General features: G+C 43.3%; 1 long non-coding RNA gene across 1 annotated transcript in view; it reads left to right on the top strand.

The window, feature by feature from the left end:
• LOC144328768 (uncharacterized) overlaps positions 1 to 12,330 on the top strand; it is a 32,682-nt gene extending 20,352 nt beyond the window's left edge. The window contains exon 2 of the long non-coding RNA XR_013394077.1: positions 9,335 to 12,330. This is a non-coding gene — a long non-coding RNA (uncharacterized LOC144328768). The remainder of the gene's footprint in view (positions 1 to 9,334) is intronic.
• The last annotated feature ends 6,156 nt before the right edge of the window (positions 12,331 to 18,486 follow it).

Genomic DNA, 18,486 nt, shown 5'->3' with positions numbered 1-18,486 from the left:
TCAAGCAGCGAAATCCCTTTTCAGGCAGCATCACATGGTTATAGTGCTTCTCCAGAGAGGTTTTGTGGAATGCAGGCTGGGGAGAAAGGTTCAGCTTAGGCCTAGTTCTTACTGTGGTTTTGCCTGGGTCATCACTTCAGACTACAGGTAGAAGGGGACGTAGGTGGTGCTATGGTCTAAACCACAGAGCCTAGGGCTTGCCGATCAGAAGGTCAGCAGTTCAAATCCCCACGATGGAGTGAGCTCCCGTTGCTCTGTCCCAGCTTCTGCCAACCTAGCAGTTCAAAAGCACACCAGTACAAGTAGACAAATAGGTACTGCTGTGACAGGAAGGTAAACGGTGTTTCCATGCGCTCTGGTTTCCGTCATGGTGTCCCATTGCACCAGAAGCAGTTTAGTCCTGCTGGCCACGTGACCTGAAAAGCTGTCTGTGGACAAACGGTGGCTCCCTCAGCCTGAAAGCGAGATGAGAGCCACAACTCCATAGTTGCCTTTGACTGGACTTAAACACCCAGGGGTCCTTTACCTTTACTTTTTTTTTTACTACAGGTAGGTCTCACACAAATAAATACTCCTTCATAAAACCCCCCAGCTCTGTTTAGAGAACTAGCAAGTAAGCCAAAGCCCATTCATGGAGTGCTAATTTTTATGTGCAGGTGTATATGTGTGTGTGTGTGTGTGTGTGTATCTCAGTAGCCTGAAGTAGATTCCCAGAAATGGGAAAGTAGTTACACCCTAGGCATGGGTTTACCAGGTAAGCCAGACCTTGTATTTCCTCTTTCCCCTCCCATGGTGGTCCCCACCCAAAAGCTTTAAAGCATGCAAATTCTCACTTCATTCTACAATCCCCAGAGAGGTTCAGCTGACGCCTTCATTGTATACCTTTAGGTACCAGGTAAAAATGTTCCACTTCAGCCAGGCCTTGGGCTGATTAACATCTTATACCCTTTAAATATGTTTGTAGGATGGTTTTTTTTTTTGGGGGGGGGTGTTATTGTTTTGTTCTTGTTCTTACTATATATTTTATATTTTTATCTTGTATTTTTATGCCGTGAACTGCCCTGAGATCTATGGATGAAGGGCTGGATACAAATTTAACAACAACAACGATAAAGGTCATAGATTATTTAGCCAAAAGTTGTGTAACAAAGGTGCCAGGCAACACTGGCGTACGAAGGGGGCGGGGCAGCAACTTGCACTGGGAACCATTTGGGGAAAGGGTGCCACCATGACTGCCCCCGCAGGCGACACACCACACCCCTGGGATGCGCGCCAGCCACGCCTATGCCTGTTCTCCGCTCTGGGGGCTGCAGCATGTTGCTCCGAGACTGCCAGGCAAGCCTCCCTGGGGAGAGCATTCCACAAACAGGGAGCCAATGCAGAAAAGGCCCTAATCTCATGTTGCCACCCTCTGGGCCTTTCATGGAAGAAGTGATCTTTGAGGTATTGTTGTCCTGAGCCATTTTAACTCTGCTCCCCCCCCCCCGTGGTATTGTTTTTGTTTGTTACTATGGTGTGTATTGAGGGACACGGGTGGTGTTGTGGGTTAAACCACAGAGCCTAGGACTTGCCGATCAGAAGGTCGGCAGTTCGAATCCCACGATGGGGTGAGCTCCCGTTGCTCTGTCCCTGCTCCTGCCAACCTAGCAGTTCGAAAGCACGTCAAAGTGCAAGTAGATAAACAGGTACTGCTCTGACGGGAAGGTAAACGGCGTTTCTGTGCGCTGCTCTGGCTCATGGCTTAGTCAGGCTGGCCACATGACCCAGAAGCTGTACGCCGGCTCCCTCGGTCAGTAAAGCGAGATGAGCACCGCAACCCCAGAGTCGGTCACGACTGGACCTAATGGTCAGGGGTTCCTTTACCTTTAAGGTATGTATTGTGTTTTTATATTGTTAAATAAATAAATAAATTGCTTTTGGTCATGTCAGAGAGGGGCTGTTCCACAGAGGTGAGTTGCCTGGGGTCCATGCCTGCCCTGGCAAGTCTTGTGGTGTGGAGCAACAACATGATGTTTAGCAGTGCTATGAGAGCAGCAGCCAAAGTTGTAATATCTGCAGGGACGCGGACTTATAAAAAATATTGGGGGGGCCCGGGAAAGCTCATGAATAATAAATAAGCTCATGAATATGCAAATAAAGTGGCGCCGCCTCCTCGTGAGCGAATAGGGGAGAGCGTGCTGCGCCTATTAATCAGCTCCAAAGGAAATTGGGTGGAGCTTTTGCTCGGGAGGGAGGGCAGGAGGCATGCAGCCCGCCCCTCCCTGTGCATTTTGGGCTGGGGGAGGGGCGGCGATGGCGCTCTGCTGGAGGGGCGCCGGAGATTATTGGGGGGGCGGAGCCCCCCCAAACGAATTTTTGAGGGGGCTCGGGCCCCCTCAAGCCCCATGGAGTCGGCGCCTATGAATATCTGGGCAGTGTTTGCAGAAGGCTACCAAGTGGAGTTTTCCATTTTAAATAAGAGAGATGTTACAGGACCTCTTGGGAGCCTTGCTACCTCTGAAAGGAAGCTTTGCTCCTCTGTTACGAGTGTGAAGGACAGGCACTCTGTACTTGCTCCAAGGTACTGCCCTGTATTATATAATATTATGATGACACGTTTCCTCAAGACGCATGGCCAGAGAGGGGGAAAGAGTGGCGTTCAATGCTTGTGGTTAAAGAAGGAAGGAAACTTCAAGGCCTGCAGCCCTGGCAAGTAATTAATTAATTAATTAATTAATTAATTACATATATATTCTGCCCTTCATCTGATGATCACAGGGCAGTTCACCACATATTTGCCACCCTGTTACACTATTGAGGTGATGCCACAGTGCATAGCCCTACATTTGTATCAGCACATTCCTCCCCCATTTTAAGACAAGGTGCTGATCGGGGTATCTTTCTGATTTGAATTATATGCACAGCAAGCTAGTGTTATTTCATCTCTTTGAGAAGAGGGTATCAGCCATTTGACTTTGGAACCTGCTGCTTAATCAAAAGTGTCCCATTTTTGCCTGACCTTCTTGTCAGCAAGTGCCCTTGCAGACTTGGGCTGTGCTTGTGGAGGCATAAATCCTGCTCAATGGCTCAGTTCATCTGTGTGCTGTGTGCTTATGATGCATCGTAATCAGCCATGGTATTTATTTACTTCTTTGCTTGTTTGTTTTAAAGGTGGGATGCAAATACTGAAAAACCAACAAGCAGGGTTAGCATTTGTTATAGCTTCACTAACAAATTGTCCTGTTCTCATTTAAGAGTAAGACCTTACATTGTAAAACTCATTTGAAACCAGTGTAACTGTCACAGACACCTTTTCACGAAGAGTGAAAATTGTGGTTTTTCTGAAGGTGCTGAAAATTCTTGGTAGAAATTCAAGCTCTTATGACACAGATTTTGGTCTGAGACCAGCTGGCTCCCACCTAAGCCCTAGGAACTGCAATTTTGTGAATAACAGTTTAGTTTAATTTAGCTAAGGCATTTATAGACCACTTAGCATTTCTAAGTGGAGTACATAAAAATAAGCCATACAGAGAATAAAACAACGATTTTTTTTTCATAAAACTAAAGTGAAACCCGAATACTGTCTGAAAATGCCTGCTGAAATATTTGCCATGTGCCTGAAGTTCAGCAAAGAGGGGGCCTGTCTAGTCTCAGGACCGCCCGGCATGCCTCTGACGCATGGCAGGCCACCAACAGAGATTCCCCTAAAAATCTTACAAGATCGGGCAGGGATGTAAGGGATCAGGCAGTCCAAGGTTTTGATTGTTACAGATCCCACACCCCATTACTGAATCACAGGAGTTCCAGACTGGGATCACAATACAATTAAATAAACTGGGAAAGTGTTAAAAAATGTATACTGAGGGCTCACCCACACTTCTAAATAATAATAATAATAATAATAATAATAATAATAGTTTGTTTGTTTGTTTCATGATTTCCAGGCACAGGTATTTCTTTTGTCCTGCCACTTTCCCCAGGAAAAGCCTGCTGTTTACTGCTGAATTGGAACAAATGACAATCAGGTTTTTGAGGATTGATGTATCTTCTGTTTCAGCAGTAAGGAGTGGGTTTTCCTGGGGAAAGTGGTGGGACAAAAGAAAACTTCTTGAACCTGTGCCTAGAAATTATGGAATAAACCAAAGAAATCACAGGAGAAAGTGTGGCCGAGCCCTGCGTGAAGAAGGCATTATAGGCTGCAGTCATGCAACTGTACAGCCAGGGCTTTCCCACTGTTGGCTATAGAACAACTTGCCCCTCCTGCAACTTGCAGTTTATAGCTGAGGGTAGGATTTAGCTGTATCTCTGGGCTGCAATCCCACCTGCTGTATCTTGATTCTCCCTCCCATGTCTTGGATGTGTGGCTCCAGATATTGCAAACACAGCCTGAGTTAACAGCAGATAAGATGCATTTGATTCTGCTTTGGTAGCTGGGTTGACAGAGGAAGAGGATCGCATCCACTCAGCTGAATTGGGCAAACAAGCAAAACCATGAGAGTGTAATCTTCTCTGTTGCAAGTAAATGGTAAAAGAAACTACAACTCATTGATTGACATTCTGCAGAGTCAGGCCATTAAACCACCAAGACCCTAGAGATGGTGCAGTTCAAAAATCTCCAGCCTCGTCATTAACTACCTATTTAGCACTTGCCCGTGTTTGATAGCTGACGTGCAATAGCACCAAGCATCTAACTATATTCCATACCTGATATGATATGTAGCATTTTGACCAGATCTGATAGTTAATATACACTAGTTTTATGTAACTGGCAGCATTTGAAATCTGACATGCAAGCATTTGGGGTTTGTCAGGACTTAACTGGGAGCAGCCAAAATCAAACAAACAAAGGGATGCAATCAAGTCTAAAGCATTGCAGTTTGATTTTTTTGGAATAATATTTCACATTGAAAGCTTCTCAGCTTTGAATTACTGCCAAAAAAGAACCTAAACAAAAAACCCCAAACCCTTGTTATAGCACTTTGGACAAGTGATAATGCCACATTTCCAAAAGTTAAATTGCAGCGCTGGATTAGGCTTTTTATTTTTAGGGTGTCAACTCTGAAATCACAAAACTGAAGGCTTGATCATAATAGGATCATAATTGCACAGTAATACACATGATCATGTGGAGAAATAACCACAAAAGAGGATGTAGAGTGGAAGGAGAATATTGTGTTTATTGCCTTTGAGGCTTTGGATTGGAATGGGAATATTTCTCAAATGGTGCAAACCCGTCAGTCTGATTTGTGAACCTGCAAAGCTCCTTCCATTCCAGAACTAATTATCTTTCCCTCCCTTGCCCCAATTTATGTAACCTTTCAATACAACAATTTAAAGACAGGTTTGAACCCTTAAATGAATTCTATAAATAGTTCAAATAAATAAAGGAATGAATTTAATCAGGTCTGCACTACAATAAAGGCATGGTGATTTTCAGTCACTGTCATTTAGGGAGGATGCATAAGATTTTAAGAAACATCTAAAATGGGCCAGCTCTTGAAAACGGGTTTAAAAATTTCACCCGATCCATAATGTGGCAGGTGTCTGCTTGGGGGGCAGGTATTGAAGGAGAGTTTCTAGGTAACCTTTATTTTATGTAGAGAATCTAAAAGTGCAGGGTTTGACCTTTGAAGCTGCGATTCTATGCCCATTTACTCATAGAGCCATATCCACCGTTTATACAGAATAAGGTAGTTGAATTCTGGAGTATTCCACTTCAGACCACAGATACAGAACTGAACTTTTAAAAATGAAACCTCGCTGCATGTAGAAAATTAGGAGGCAGGGCTTCGTATAGGTGTCTCCTTGGTGTGCTGGTCAAGGCAAGAGGCATTTTACAGAGAGAAGAAGCATTCAGAAATGTGACCTTCACTTGCAGACTGAGGTGGTGTGGTTCAAAATTCTCCAGCCTCAGCTTCTCATCATTAAATTTATAAACAGGTCTGCCTTCTAAATAGACATGAATAGAACAATGAGCAAAGTCTGACACTTTTAAATTCACCTGAGGGGCAGAGCTGAGAAGCACATCCCCCATGTAAGTCTCTCAGTAAAAAAACAATAGAAAGTAAAAGTGGTGGCCTGAGTTTCAGATCACGTGAGGCAGGCTTTTGACATGCTTATCCCTTGTTGGAAAAGGAACTTTATATGCAAACTGGTTTTGCCTGCGTAGTTCACCCCAAATCCCCACGCAGATGCTCCGGCTGCACTCATATTTCCCCAAGCAGAAAACCAGCAGTCATTTGTCTAGCTGTGGATTTTGCCCCGCTTGCCCCACTTCTCCACCAGCCAGCTGATCAGCACAATTGCCAATTGTCTGACAAGGCTCCATGTTGCCCTGGGCTCCCTTGGGAGGAAGGGTGGGAGATGAATTTCATGAATGAATAAATGCATTAAAGACATGTGTGCATCCCAGGCTGTGGAGGGCACACACAATTGGGCCAGCACAACTTCATCTGGATTTATTTTGGCAGAAGCTTTTGTGGAGTAGAGCCCACCTCACCAGATGCTGAGCTGTAGCCCATGAAAGCTTATTCCTTAATACACCTGATAGAATGATTGCCTTAGCACTATGTTGGATTCCACCCTCAGTAGGAAACCGGACAATCCAAGCCCTGGCCTTGCAGTGGTGGGGCATGGCGGACCGTTGGAGAAATTACTACGCCTGCAGCCCCATCACTCATGTCGGCCAGGGCAGAAGGTAAGTGGGCAGGCAAATAGCTGGCCCATCCTGGAGTTGGCGCATCAATAGGACCCAAATGAAGACTGATGTTGCCAAGTGATGACAGCGAGGCTGGCTCAGTCATTCCCCACCATGTCCCACTTCAGATATTTTTGTAGTTGCACCCACACATTCAGCAGGTGGAATGAGAAACTCCAATCCCAAGAAGTGATGATGGCTGATGGAAGTTTGCAGGGAGCCAATCCACACACCCCAGACTGACACAAAGCAGGTTTGCAGACTAAAGAAGCAAATAAGAAAGATGGAAGGAGTTTCACAAATGCTCAAGTACTGGGTGATGCATGTAGTGTTCTAGTTTTAAAGCCCAGTGTAGGAGGAATCTGAAACCACTGAAAATAAAGATCTCAGGCCCATTAGAATTAAATGGAAAGATTTGCAGACTTCAAACCACCGGTATGTGGGGGCAGCTTCTGGCTCGTGGAGCTTAATAAATGGCACAACTCTCTTTTATATTATTTATTTTATTGAAATATTTATAATTTCCTGTGTGAGTTTGTGTCTCCTAATATTTTTAGGTGCACGAGTGTGGAGCTTTGGCTACATGCATGAGGTCTCACCTTTGCATCTTAACACAAATGTAACAATTCCTACCTCTTAACTGAAAGGTCTCTCTCTCTTTTTAACATGCTTTAACCACTCTGATTGTACTACGCCTGATTCATACATCCCAGCAGTGATGTAGTATTGTGATATAGTATTGCCAGAGTACATTGCAGTACTGGAGCCACCAGCTGCCCATGTCTTTCTGAAATGCTGTCCTGCTGAGAGGGAAGATGGTGTTTGAGTGGGAAGGACCAAGATGACTGACTCCACTTTGAGGCTTCCTATCTAGATGCAGACCTCAGGGCTGTGGAATTGTGCATGAGAGGAACCCGCTCCCCCCCAGCAGTGATCTGTAAGAATGGGCGTGTTAAAAACACACTCTAGAGTGTTAACTAGGTAATTGATTCATGTTCAATTATTTTCATACACACTCTAAGGGGCAAATAATGATATAGTTCACAAATGCTGATATACCTCTTGATGTATCTTTTAGCCATTGCATGCTTGCTGCCTTGCAGCTTAACTCACTCCTTTCTGGTGCTCGATCTGTGAATGCTCTTTCACACAACAACTACTACCAAACATGAACATATATGTGAGAACTGATTATAAGTGTTTCCTGTTCCCAATGCCCAATGGACCTTCAAAAGTGGCCAAGAAATTTAGGAGCCTGAACACAATGGACCTATGGTGTTTCCCCATCCTCTGAGAACACAGCATTGCTGTGAGTGCGTAGGTAGCAGAGGACAGAATCTAGCAGAATAGAATCACAGAATTGTAGAGCTGGAAGGGACTCTGGAGGGTCATCTAGTCCAACCCCTGGCAATGCAGGAATCTCAACTGAAGCATCCATGACAGATGGCCATCCAATTTCTGTTTAAAAGTCATTCCGCTGTCGAACCGCTCTTACTGTCATAAAGTTATTCCTGTTGTTTAGTTGGAACATACCCAACTCGCTCAACCGTTCCTCATAAGGCTTGGTTTCCAGACCCTTGATCGTCTTAGTTGTCCTCCTCTGCACACGCTCAGGCTTGTTAATGTCCTTCTTAAATTGTGCACCCAGAACTGGACACAGTATTTCAGGTGTGGTTTGATCAAGGCAGAATAGAGTGGTACTATTACTTCCATTGATCAAGACACTAGACTTCTGTTGATGCAGCCTAGAATAGTATTAGCTTTTTTTGCTGCTGTATCACACATGTTAAGCTTGTGGTCCATCAAGACCCCTAGATCCTTTTTACATGTACTATGGGCAAGCCAGGTGTTCTCCATCTTATATTTGTGCAGATTTATGTCAAATCTATTTCAGGCGTAGTGACTTAAGCATGTGCCGAACTTCTCTTGTTGCAGTAGATGGGGCTCTTGTAATAGTGATTTATTCCCTTGCTTTGTGTTTTATAGAAATTTCCTTTAAAACACATGCAGCATACCCTGTAAAATTAAAATACGAGATACCTTTCACTCTCCTGAAGTACAATAAATTATGTGCAAAATTAACCTGGTATTTCCTTGGTTACTTATTAATCATAGTTCATTTAACAGAATCAATATTTCTGGGGAAGAAGTAAACACTTACCACACAGCCCCCTCTTTTTCCTTTACCTTTACAATCTGATGTTTTTTTTAAAAAAGTGTGTGTGTGTGGGGGGATGCATCTGCCTGGAAACCAAAGGAGAATGAGGAACCGTGCCTGTTATCTTGGGGATATGCAAAGCACATTTTATTTCGCCTTTTATCTCTCCAATTGTATGTTGATCCCATACATATAGATTGATTTTGCACAGGTAGATAATGAAAAGTCAAGGGGGAAAATTTACACAACGGCACTCAGGATCTCAGCTCTCTATTGGTATATAAATTGGTTTATTATTTCATTCTCTTAAAGAGGGCCATTCGCACAGGGGAGCACTTTAAAATATAGCATGTTTAAACATAAATTGATTTACCATTCAGACGCCTTTTTCCCCTTTGTAATTTCCACACCATTTTGGGAAGTTAATTTTCAAAGATATTTACATGTAAACATGCTCTTGTTTATTCCTAACTCTCTCATCCATCACCTTCTTCCTATAGTCAAGGCTCTAATGTGAAATATCTGATAGGATGACAACGGCAGCTGCAAGCCCAGAACACGTAAGTGTTTCTCTCTCCATTTGATGATACCTTGCCAGCCGTTCACTGTAATTCACCATAAGTGCTTTGCTTTTAGCCAGCGTAACCTACAGTTGGGGAGGCAATTCCAGTGGAGAGGGAGGGCCTGTATGCTTGGAGCAAAAACAACAATAGAAACCCCAAACAGAAATGAAAGGAAACATTATTAAAAGACATTTTCTGGACATTTGGTGGCACACATTTTGGCTGCTGCAGCTTAAAGCAATTAATTCAGGATACTGACATTAACTCTCTAGCTCATTGACAGCTTGGAGCTGGGACTAAAAATGCTAGTTCTCCAGGGAAAAGAGGCGGCTAGTTGGCTCTTTTTCTGGACTGTTTGCTTATAGGCCCAGAGAGCAATCTTCCTTGCAGAATGAAATGCAAGGACACAAACAATGTCCCAGGGAGAGAATGGGAGATGGGAGTGAACAGTTTGAACTATTTGCTCAGCAGAAGGGCAGCCACAATTGCTGGCCAATGGCTTTCCCATGCATCAGCCAGGGCTTCTTAGCCTCTTTTGTTGTTCTTCTACTTCCTTCGGCCAGATAAGAACACAGCTGCAGAGAGTCCAGCTAACTTTGGGCCTGGCTTTATTCACAGAAGTCTCCATTCATGTTTACTGTATATATTTGCTGCATAAGTTCCTGTCCTATTTTTTTTTTAAAAAAATGTAGGTTTCATTTTCCCACTCCGAAATGAGAACTATATTCTGTAAAAGAAAAAGAAATTTTTTTTGCAGCTTCTTGTCGTATTTGTGCTACTTCCCATTTCCTTTGCTTTCTTAGAGAGATGGAAAGAGTCACAGAGAGGTTTTAACCAGATCCCCCACTAAAATTGCTTAGTTAGTGTTCCAGCCAAAATTAAGCAATATCAATTTTGTCGATTTTGAGTGAGTAGTACACAGTCTCCGCCATTTACAGTGTTTACCTGGGGCTGGATGAGGCCCATTCTGCAGAACATTTCATGAAATGTGCATAAGACTGCAGGTTTAAGTCCTCAAGATTCCGGTTAATTTTTCTTTGTTTAGTGCTAAAAAAATGTCTGTAGGATGGAAAACACTTTCCATGCCAGTCTACCATACTGAATAGGAATGTAATGGGTTTTCAGCAGTGCCCTATTTCGTGCTTCATTGAAAAAGCGAAGAGATTTCAGAGGTGGTTATATGGCAATCAGATAAAATTCTCCTGAGGAATAATAATCATATGTGGTGTGAAACATGCAGCGTAGGTGGGTGTCAAATGGACCCCCCTCCTGCTCAGTAATTGCCAGCACATAAAAAACACCCACACGATAGCTTATATATGCACACAGACTTTTATAGATCCCTCACATATAATGCTTCCACATATGCAAAATAACTTATCACAGATACATATACATGAGGACACAGGGTTATATAAAAAACACAGGGTTCACATATAGAAAACTGAATTGATTTTTGGGGTATTAAAAATGTAAATGTCCCAAGTACACATACAGTGCCACCTGTTTGTGAATGAATGGTATGTGTGCATTTACATATTTTTCCTACGTTAAAAGATTTATATGCTGTTTTTCATGAAAAATGCCACTGCAGTGCGATATGGGCACATTCTTCCACAAGAATGCAGAACCAACAGTAATGAAAGTATCTGTACACCACCCACAATTGGGGAAACCCAACCATTTACATTTATGTAAATAGTTACGTGTGAGTATTATGATAGTTGTTACCATATTTTGCTATTTTCTTTCTGGTATTTTCTTAACCACAGTTTAAAATGCAACATGTGAACTGTTTGCACTAGTGGACTTGTGCAAGTGGTCTGACTCCTGTGTTAGCTTTTTATATTTGGTCCAGAACTTCCAGTTCACTGAGTATCTGATTTCTGGTCAGATCTGCATGGAGTGCTTAAATACTAAAGCTACTAATGATCTGTTATGTGGAATAAAAACCAGGGAAATTGCCTTTCATGTAAACCAACATAAGAAGCATTTGTGCTGACTTTTGTATAGGTTTCCATGTCTTGACCTTAAAGCTGTACTTCTATAGTATCACCAATGTACAGTGCTTTACAGCATAACATCAGTGAAAAACATAGGGCTCTTCTCCCTCCAAATTTAAATCCCAGATAGCTTGTTAGAAGATTAATTAAACTTGTATGTAATGAGACTGAAGGTACATTCTTTCACCTCTGGTGCACATGCCCAAGGATTAAGACATTCTGGGAGATGATTTATAATGAAATGAAAAAGGTATTTAAATATACCTTCCTGAAGAAACCAGAGGCCTTTCTCCTGGGCATGGTCGGCCAATTGGTACCAAAGAAGGATAGAACTTTTTTTATGTATGCAACAACAGCAGCAAGAATACTTATCGCAAAGTATTGGAAGACACAAGATTTACCCACCAGGGAAGAATGGCAGATGAAGTTGATGGACTATATGGAACTGGCGGAAATGACTGGCAGAATCCGAGACCAGGGAGAAGAGTCGGTGGAAGAAGACTGAAAAAAGTTTAAAGACTATTTACAGAAATACTGTAAAATTAATGAATGTTAGAAGAATGTTGGAATGAAGTGATATGGCTTCAGTAGAAATGTTATAAGGAAATAAGTATAAATAGATTAATAGGGTATTAAAGGGAAAATAAGGTTAGAATGTGTTAAGATAATTATAGGATAGAAAACAGAGGAAGATGGAAAGGAATTGCTGAAACAATTAATAGAAGTGGAATACAAAAAGGGAGGTGTGAGGAGGTCGTGGAAATAAGTGAATGAAAGGTAAGATACGGAAAGTGTTTTAAATTGCTTTTGTTTGGTTATGTTATTTAGTGTTTTTGTATTGTATTGTATTGTTCTTTTTTCTGTTTTTTTCTTTTTGTTTGTTTGTTGTGTTGTGTTTAAATTGTTGGAAAACTAATAAATATCATTTTTTTTAAAATAAAAAATAAAAAATAGAAGATTAATTAAACTTGAATGAGTGTAGAATGAGGTAGAAAGTCATTTTTTAAAAGCAACACGAGAGAGTGATTTACTGTGAACAAATTGAACATTCTCAGTCAGTGTGTAACCTCACAGGAAACACAATGTTTGCGCACGACTTTTTCCAGTGCAAAACCTCTGAAACTGCAGGGATTTTTCCTCTACTGGGTGGTCAGGAGGCAAGGCTGAAAGGCAAAAGAACTCCTATTGTCCTCTGCTGTGTCTTAACAGCTGACCTCACGTGCCTCTAAAAAGAAGAAAGCACCTGTTTATCTCCAGTTATCCCCTGCTTCTATGAGCACCAAGCTACCCCCACAGAGATAGGGTCCTTGGCTGGTGGGGGGTGGGGGGGTGGAGAGTATCTCTAAAAGTGCTTTGAAAACCCCCACATCAGCCCTGACCCAGATATAGTCATACACTGATCAAGACATTGTTTCAGATGCTCACTTCCAATGTGGCTGGAAATCTTTGGCCACTCTGTCTCTGTCACCACATCCTGAGTAGTCCTGAAGACACCTCCAGTCTGAGCAGGGGCTTCTCATTCATCAAGGGGATCCACATGTAGAAACTTGTTAGTCAGGTCCTTTGCTTCTCTCACTAAAGGACAGAATTTCACATTATGCAAAACATGAGGCTGCTATGGCGGGGGGATTTCAATGTGATTTCTCTCCCTCCTAATATAGCAGATCATTCATGTGATGTCACTGCAAGGTACCATTTCCCCCTCCCCCTCCACATCATAACTGCTGCTGGTGGGGACCGGGGATACCTGAAATGATAACAAAACCTTAATATGTGCCGCTTATCTGGGAAAGGAGGAGAGCTTGACATAAGGATGCTATTTTCAGCAACAGCTCCATGTCTTGAGTAATATGTAGCTCCACCATAAGGGAGGAAGGAGTCCCTTGAAGGCACCATACCTGTTTTGGGATGATGGTGGCATCACAAATTATTTAATCAAGATTCAGGTAGGTAGCCGTGTTGGTCTGCCATAGTCGAAACAAAAAATAAATAAATAATTCAGCTGAAGAAGTGTGCATGCACACGAAAGCTCATGCCAATGACAAACTTAGTTGGTCTCTAAGGTGCTACTGGAAGGAATTTTTTATTTTATTTAATCAAGTGTAGTGGAAGTACATGGGATTGGGCATTATTTCCAAAAACAAGAAGATTAAATTGATTTTACCAGCAAAAAACACCAACAAACAGCGGCATATATTGCATATCCATTATCTTGCTGTGTCTCTCTTTATATATTATTTTGAATAATTATACCTTCTCCCAGTAGAGAGTGTGTGCTTATTCAGCACCAGCGTCACAATAATCTCTTGGGTGCCAGCCAAAGGCATTTTTATTTGACTAGGCATTTTTATCTGTGCAAATCTTCATTTGCTTCCAAGAATTCTGTTTTATTGTATTTATCTACACTGTACACCACTCTGAAATCCAGATAGGATGAAGGGTTGCATATACATGTTTTAACAAAAAGCAAACCCCCTCAGACCCATGACTTGAAATCACTTGAAATCACAGGACAAACGGACGTGTGGAGGGGCCTCAGCCCGCGTAGACAACAGCTGTCTCAATCGCTGGCAGAATCCGTCAGTGGGCGTTTCTTAAACTTCTTCCAACATAGAAGTTCTTTCACACCCAGTCTCCTCCTACTCTCCCTGCGCGGAAACCTTCTGCGCAAGGAGAGCGTAGGCAGCGGAGGACCCTTCCTCCCCCCGCTGGTTCCCTGCAATGAGTCATGTGACTCTCTCTCAGATTCCCCCATCTGCCCCCCTTCTCCACTGGAGCTGAGCTGATTCCCTTCCCCAGAAGATGGGCTGCCTCTCCCAAGCCCGGGACGCTCTCTGGGATCCCTCTGGAGCTCTCTCTCTCCCTCCAGCACTGATGGCAGTTCCCTGACAATGGCCCATACTTAGAGGGATGTTACCTCACCAGGAAAGTAGCCTGGCTATTCTAGAACTGAATCTGTGCTGAATCCAAGAAGAGGACTCAAGCATATAGCCTTACCCCCCCCCCCAATTCATAACAATATGCAATCCCTCAATCAGTCTGAGGTCATGCTCTCTAGGGCTATGGTGTAGCAACCCTGCTAAAGTTACGTGACTTTAATCTTGCAAGTGCCTGGATGGGAGACCATATTAGAACCTCATACTAGTCACTCTACCATGACCAAGAAAGATGACCCTAGATGTCTATGCTAAGACCAGCCCTCATTCCTAGTGGTTCCCTATAAGTTTCATGAGACGAAATTATCTCAGTTTGGCAAAACTGTGTCAAAACCTGCTCTTCTAACTAGTAGAAGGGCCCATAGTCATTGCCCACTCCTTCCTACCCACACTTCATAGCTGATAATGCAAGGTCCAGCATTCATTGAGAGACACTCCATGGGGAGTGCAATATATGTATGCACTCCCCCACATGTATGCTCCCACATCCCTGCAGCATAGAGGTTATCTGCCATGATGGTCATGCCGGACAAATCTTATTTCTTTTTGAAAACTAGAGTTACAAGCTTGGTGGATCAGGGGAAGGCTGTGGATGTAGTATATCTTGATTTCACTAAGGCTTTTGACAAAGTCCCCCATGATAACCTTGAAGAGAAGCTGGTAAAATGTGGGTTGGACCAGGTCACTGTCAGGTGAGTTTGTAGCTGGTTGACTGACTGACCCCAAAGAGGACTCACTAAGGTTCATCGTTATCCTGGGAAAAAGTGGCAAGTGGGGTGATGTAGGATTCTTTCCTGGGTGTTGCTGTTCAACGTCTTTATAAATGACTTGGATGAAGGAATTGAGGGGATGCGCATCAAATTTGCAGATGACACCAAACTAGGGGGAGAAGTAACAATGCCATAGAGGCAGAATCAGGATTCAAGATGTTATTAACAGATTGGAGAACTGGGCCAAAACTAACAAAATGAGGTCGGATGGCCATCTACCATGGATGCTTTAGTTGAGATTTCTGCATTGCAGGAGGTTGGACTAGATGACCCTTGGGCGTATTTTCCAACTCTACAATTCTGTGGTGTGTATTGCGATAGTATTTTGCAAGTTAATAATACTAACCGTAGTGATGAACCAATGGCAGCATCTAATATTAATTTTTGCAGTTTTTTAAAAAAACGACTCTTTCCTCCTCAGAAGCAAATCAGCTTCAGAAAGGCTGCTGAACTTTCTCAGGAAGAATAAGCAGAACTATCTTCTGGCATTTAATTAACCAGACATAATGATTGCTGGATGATCTTTATAGGTAGTTACTTATGATGCTAATTTCCAAAACAGGAGGCAATGAGAGACTGCTGAGTCCCTAATGATTGAATTAAAGGAGCAAATACAGTTATGCAGCGTTTAAATTAGGGGTGACACTTACGTCAAGTGCATGTTTAATAAACATGATCAGGATAGGGTTTTAATCGGGATTTCCACTTGGGTTAAACTAGATAAAACCCATATAAGCTCTAAAAGGATTGGAGAGCGGGGCTGGAAGAAACCCTCCTAATAGAAAGGACATCAACAGGTTTGGCAGGAAACTCGCCTCGCCCCCCTCACTTCCTGAAGATATAAAGCAGCCTCACCTGCATAGTCAACATGCCAGTCTGGCCTCTGGAATGCTGGTTTCAGCTCCATGCTAGCATAGGCAGGACTGGGCACAGAATCTATGGCTATCCACACCGCACCTTCAAAGTATGTAGCTTCGCCCAAAGAATAATGGGAACTGTAGTTTGTCAAGGGTGCTGCAGCGCTGTGGAGGGGAGCAAGCAACAGTTCACAGGATTCTTGGGGGGAAGCCATGGGCTTTAAACTATGGTGTGGATGTTTTATATGCATTTAATTTTACAATATCTGTATACCACACAATCTATATCATTCAATAATAAGATCAGAGTTAAATGTGGGTAACGACAGAGATTGACAAATCCCATGAAACATATCCTGACACGGGAGAAGTATTCATATCCTGCTAATCCAAGAGGATTCTTGCAGCCAGGGAGATGAGCAGCCTCTTTAACAACCTTCTTCAGATTACCAGGTGCTGTTAATGAGAAAAACCATACTCAGGCTGTATCAACTGCAATGCTCCTAGCTCCCTTCCCTTAGTGGTTAAGGGGTATTAGAAGCTTAGAGAAGCAAATATTCTTCTGTCTCCTTTCTTCACTCCATAAGATGTTCCTGCCGCAGCTCATAATACTGTTGCCCAGGGCTGGCCGAAGACGTTTTGGCACCTGGGGCAAACCACAAAATGGTGCCCCCTTCCCTGGCCAGGAAAGAAGGGGTGAGTGAAGAGTTACATCTGAAATAAGGTACTGACTTCTTCTACCCCTTCATAGGTGCCAGCTCCCTGAGGGCCTGTGTGCCTGAGGACCCACAAAGTTCCCCATGAAGAGGCTGGGCACCCATGGCCCCAGGCACCCACAGTTGTGGGGCCAGGCTGGGACTCCTGTACCTCTTTTCCCTTAGAGCTTTCTCTCTACTCTGATCATCTAAGGATTGGAGAAGTTCAGCCAATCAGTTACTGCCAGAGGCTTCATTACCAATGCCACGCCTCCATCAGCTAGCAGATTAAACTCCTGATTGGTGTGTGTGTGTGTGTGTGTGGGTGGGGGGTCTCTCTGCTTTTTTAATGGGGCATTTATATTTTCAATTTCTTCAAATGTACTGCCAAAAAAGGGTTCCCCTGTACTTTCTTATGATATAATGTGCCTTTTCTGTTTTAGGAAGTAAGCTGAAGTGGCATTGCTTCAGTCCACAGTCAAGGACTGCAGCAAGAGGCGAAGTCTTGAGTACCATTCTTAGCACACCTGACTTTTGAACTTAGCAAAGGTATGCAACGTCAATGTGATTTCTGAGAGAGAATGTTTGCAGCACACTGTAATCAAATGCGGCTTTGCTGATGGATTGCTCAGTTATATTTCCACCATTGCATATGAGTAAAAACAATAGTCCTGAAGCAAGACTTTGGTTTTAGATGATGCAGCATGTGTCATAGAGGGCTTTACCTGCATTCCTTACACATGAGAAATGTCACAGTGGTTGTGAGAAAATGTATATCTAACATGAAGATGGAACTCACATTGCTCTAGAAAGCACAATTCTGAACTATAGCTAGAAAAAAGTCATGTTTCTTTGAGACTGTAACATACTGAATGGACACTCTACATTACCCAGAGCATGTAAAAAATTCAGTCAAGCTATGCACATTCCACAACACTTTATGTATATTGACCAGGAAATGTGCACGATTCCCTCTTTATGGGCAGACTAAGTGCACATTCCCCATGAGGCTTGGTGAATTCATACAATGGCTCATTGCTATGACTATTAAATGTTCAATTTACACCCCCTGTTAACATATACATAGACACATCACATTCTCTCTCATGCATACACATATTTGACCCCCTGTGCTTGGCAGGGGGTTGGACTCGATGGCCCTTGTGGTCTCTTCCAACTCTATGATTCTATGATTCTATGATTCTATGACTTTAATGCTGCCCGATTATAAAGGTACCCCTTTCTCAGTGCATAGCACAGAAGCACAGCAAATTTCCCATGGAAGAAAAGAGTGATCTTCCTCCATGGCCGGCTCCCTTGTTTTCCATGTTGCAAACTGAAAAGGGGCTCCCTTTGTCTAGTGTCTCAAATTCACAAACGCCAACTTGAGAAAAAGATGGGGGGCATGCGTGTGCACGATGACACACACATGGTGCAGGGACGCAGAGGTGCTGGAGAAGCCAGGGGGCAGTATGGCTTCAGTGGTTGGCGGCTTGTCTTCTCTGGTGCTCAGTTTCCTCCTCCTCCTGCCACCACCACCAGCCCAGGGCTGCTTCTCCCCTCCTTCCCTTCCATGGCAGGAGGAGGAAGAGGAGGGGCCACCAGGCTCTCCCTGGTGCACTTGGCTCTGCGATAGGCCTCCTCTGCAACGGATTGCTCTCAACATTGGGGGCCTCTTAGAGTCGGCCCCTCTGCTCAGGCTGGAGGGGCAATCTGATTTGGAAGCTGTTTTTTTATAGTTAGGAAGTATCACCTGACCAGCTGAGGCCTGTTTATGCAGGGGATTTTCCTTGGCTGATAGTCTTCTTGCAGTTTCTTCATTTCTTTA

This window comes from Podarcis muralis, chromosome 8, assembly GCF_964188315.1.
Source record: "Podarcis muralis chromosome 8, rPodMur119.hap1.1, whole genome shotgun sequence".
NCBI classification, from domain to species: domain Eukaryota; kingdom Metazoa; phylum Chordata; class Lepidosauria; order Squamata; family Lacertidae; genus Podarcis; species Podarcis muralis.
The sequence above is the reverse complement of the archived record's forward strand: the minus strand, read 5'-3'. Positions and strand labels throughout refer to the sequence as shown.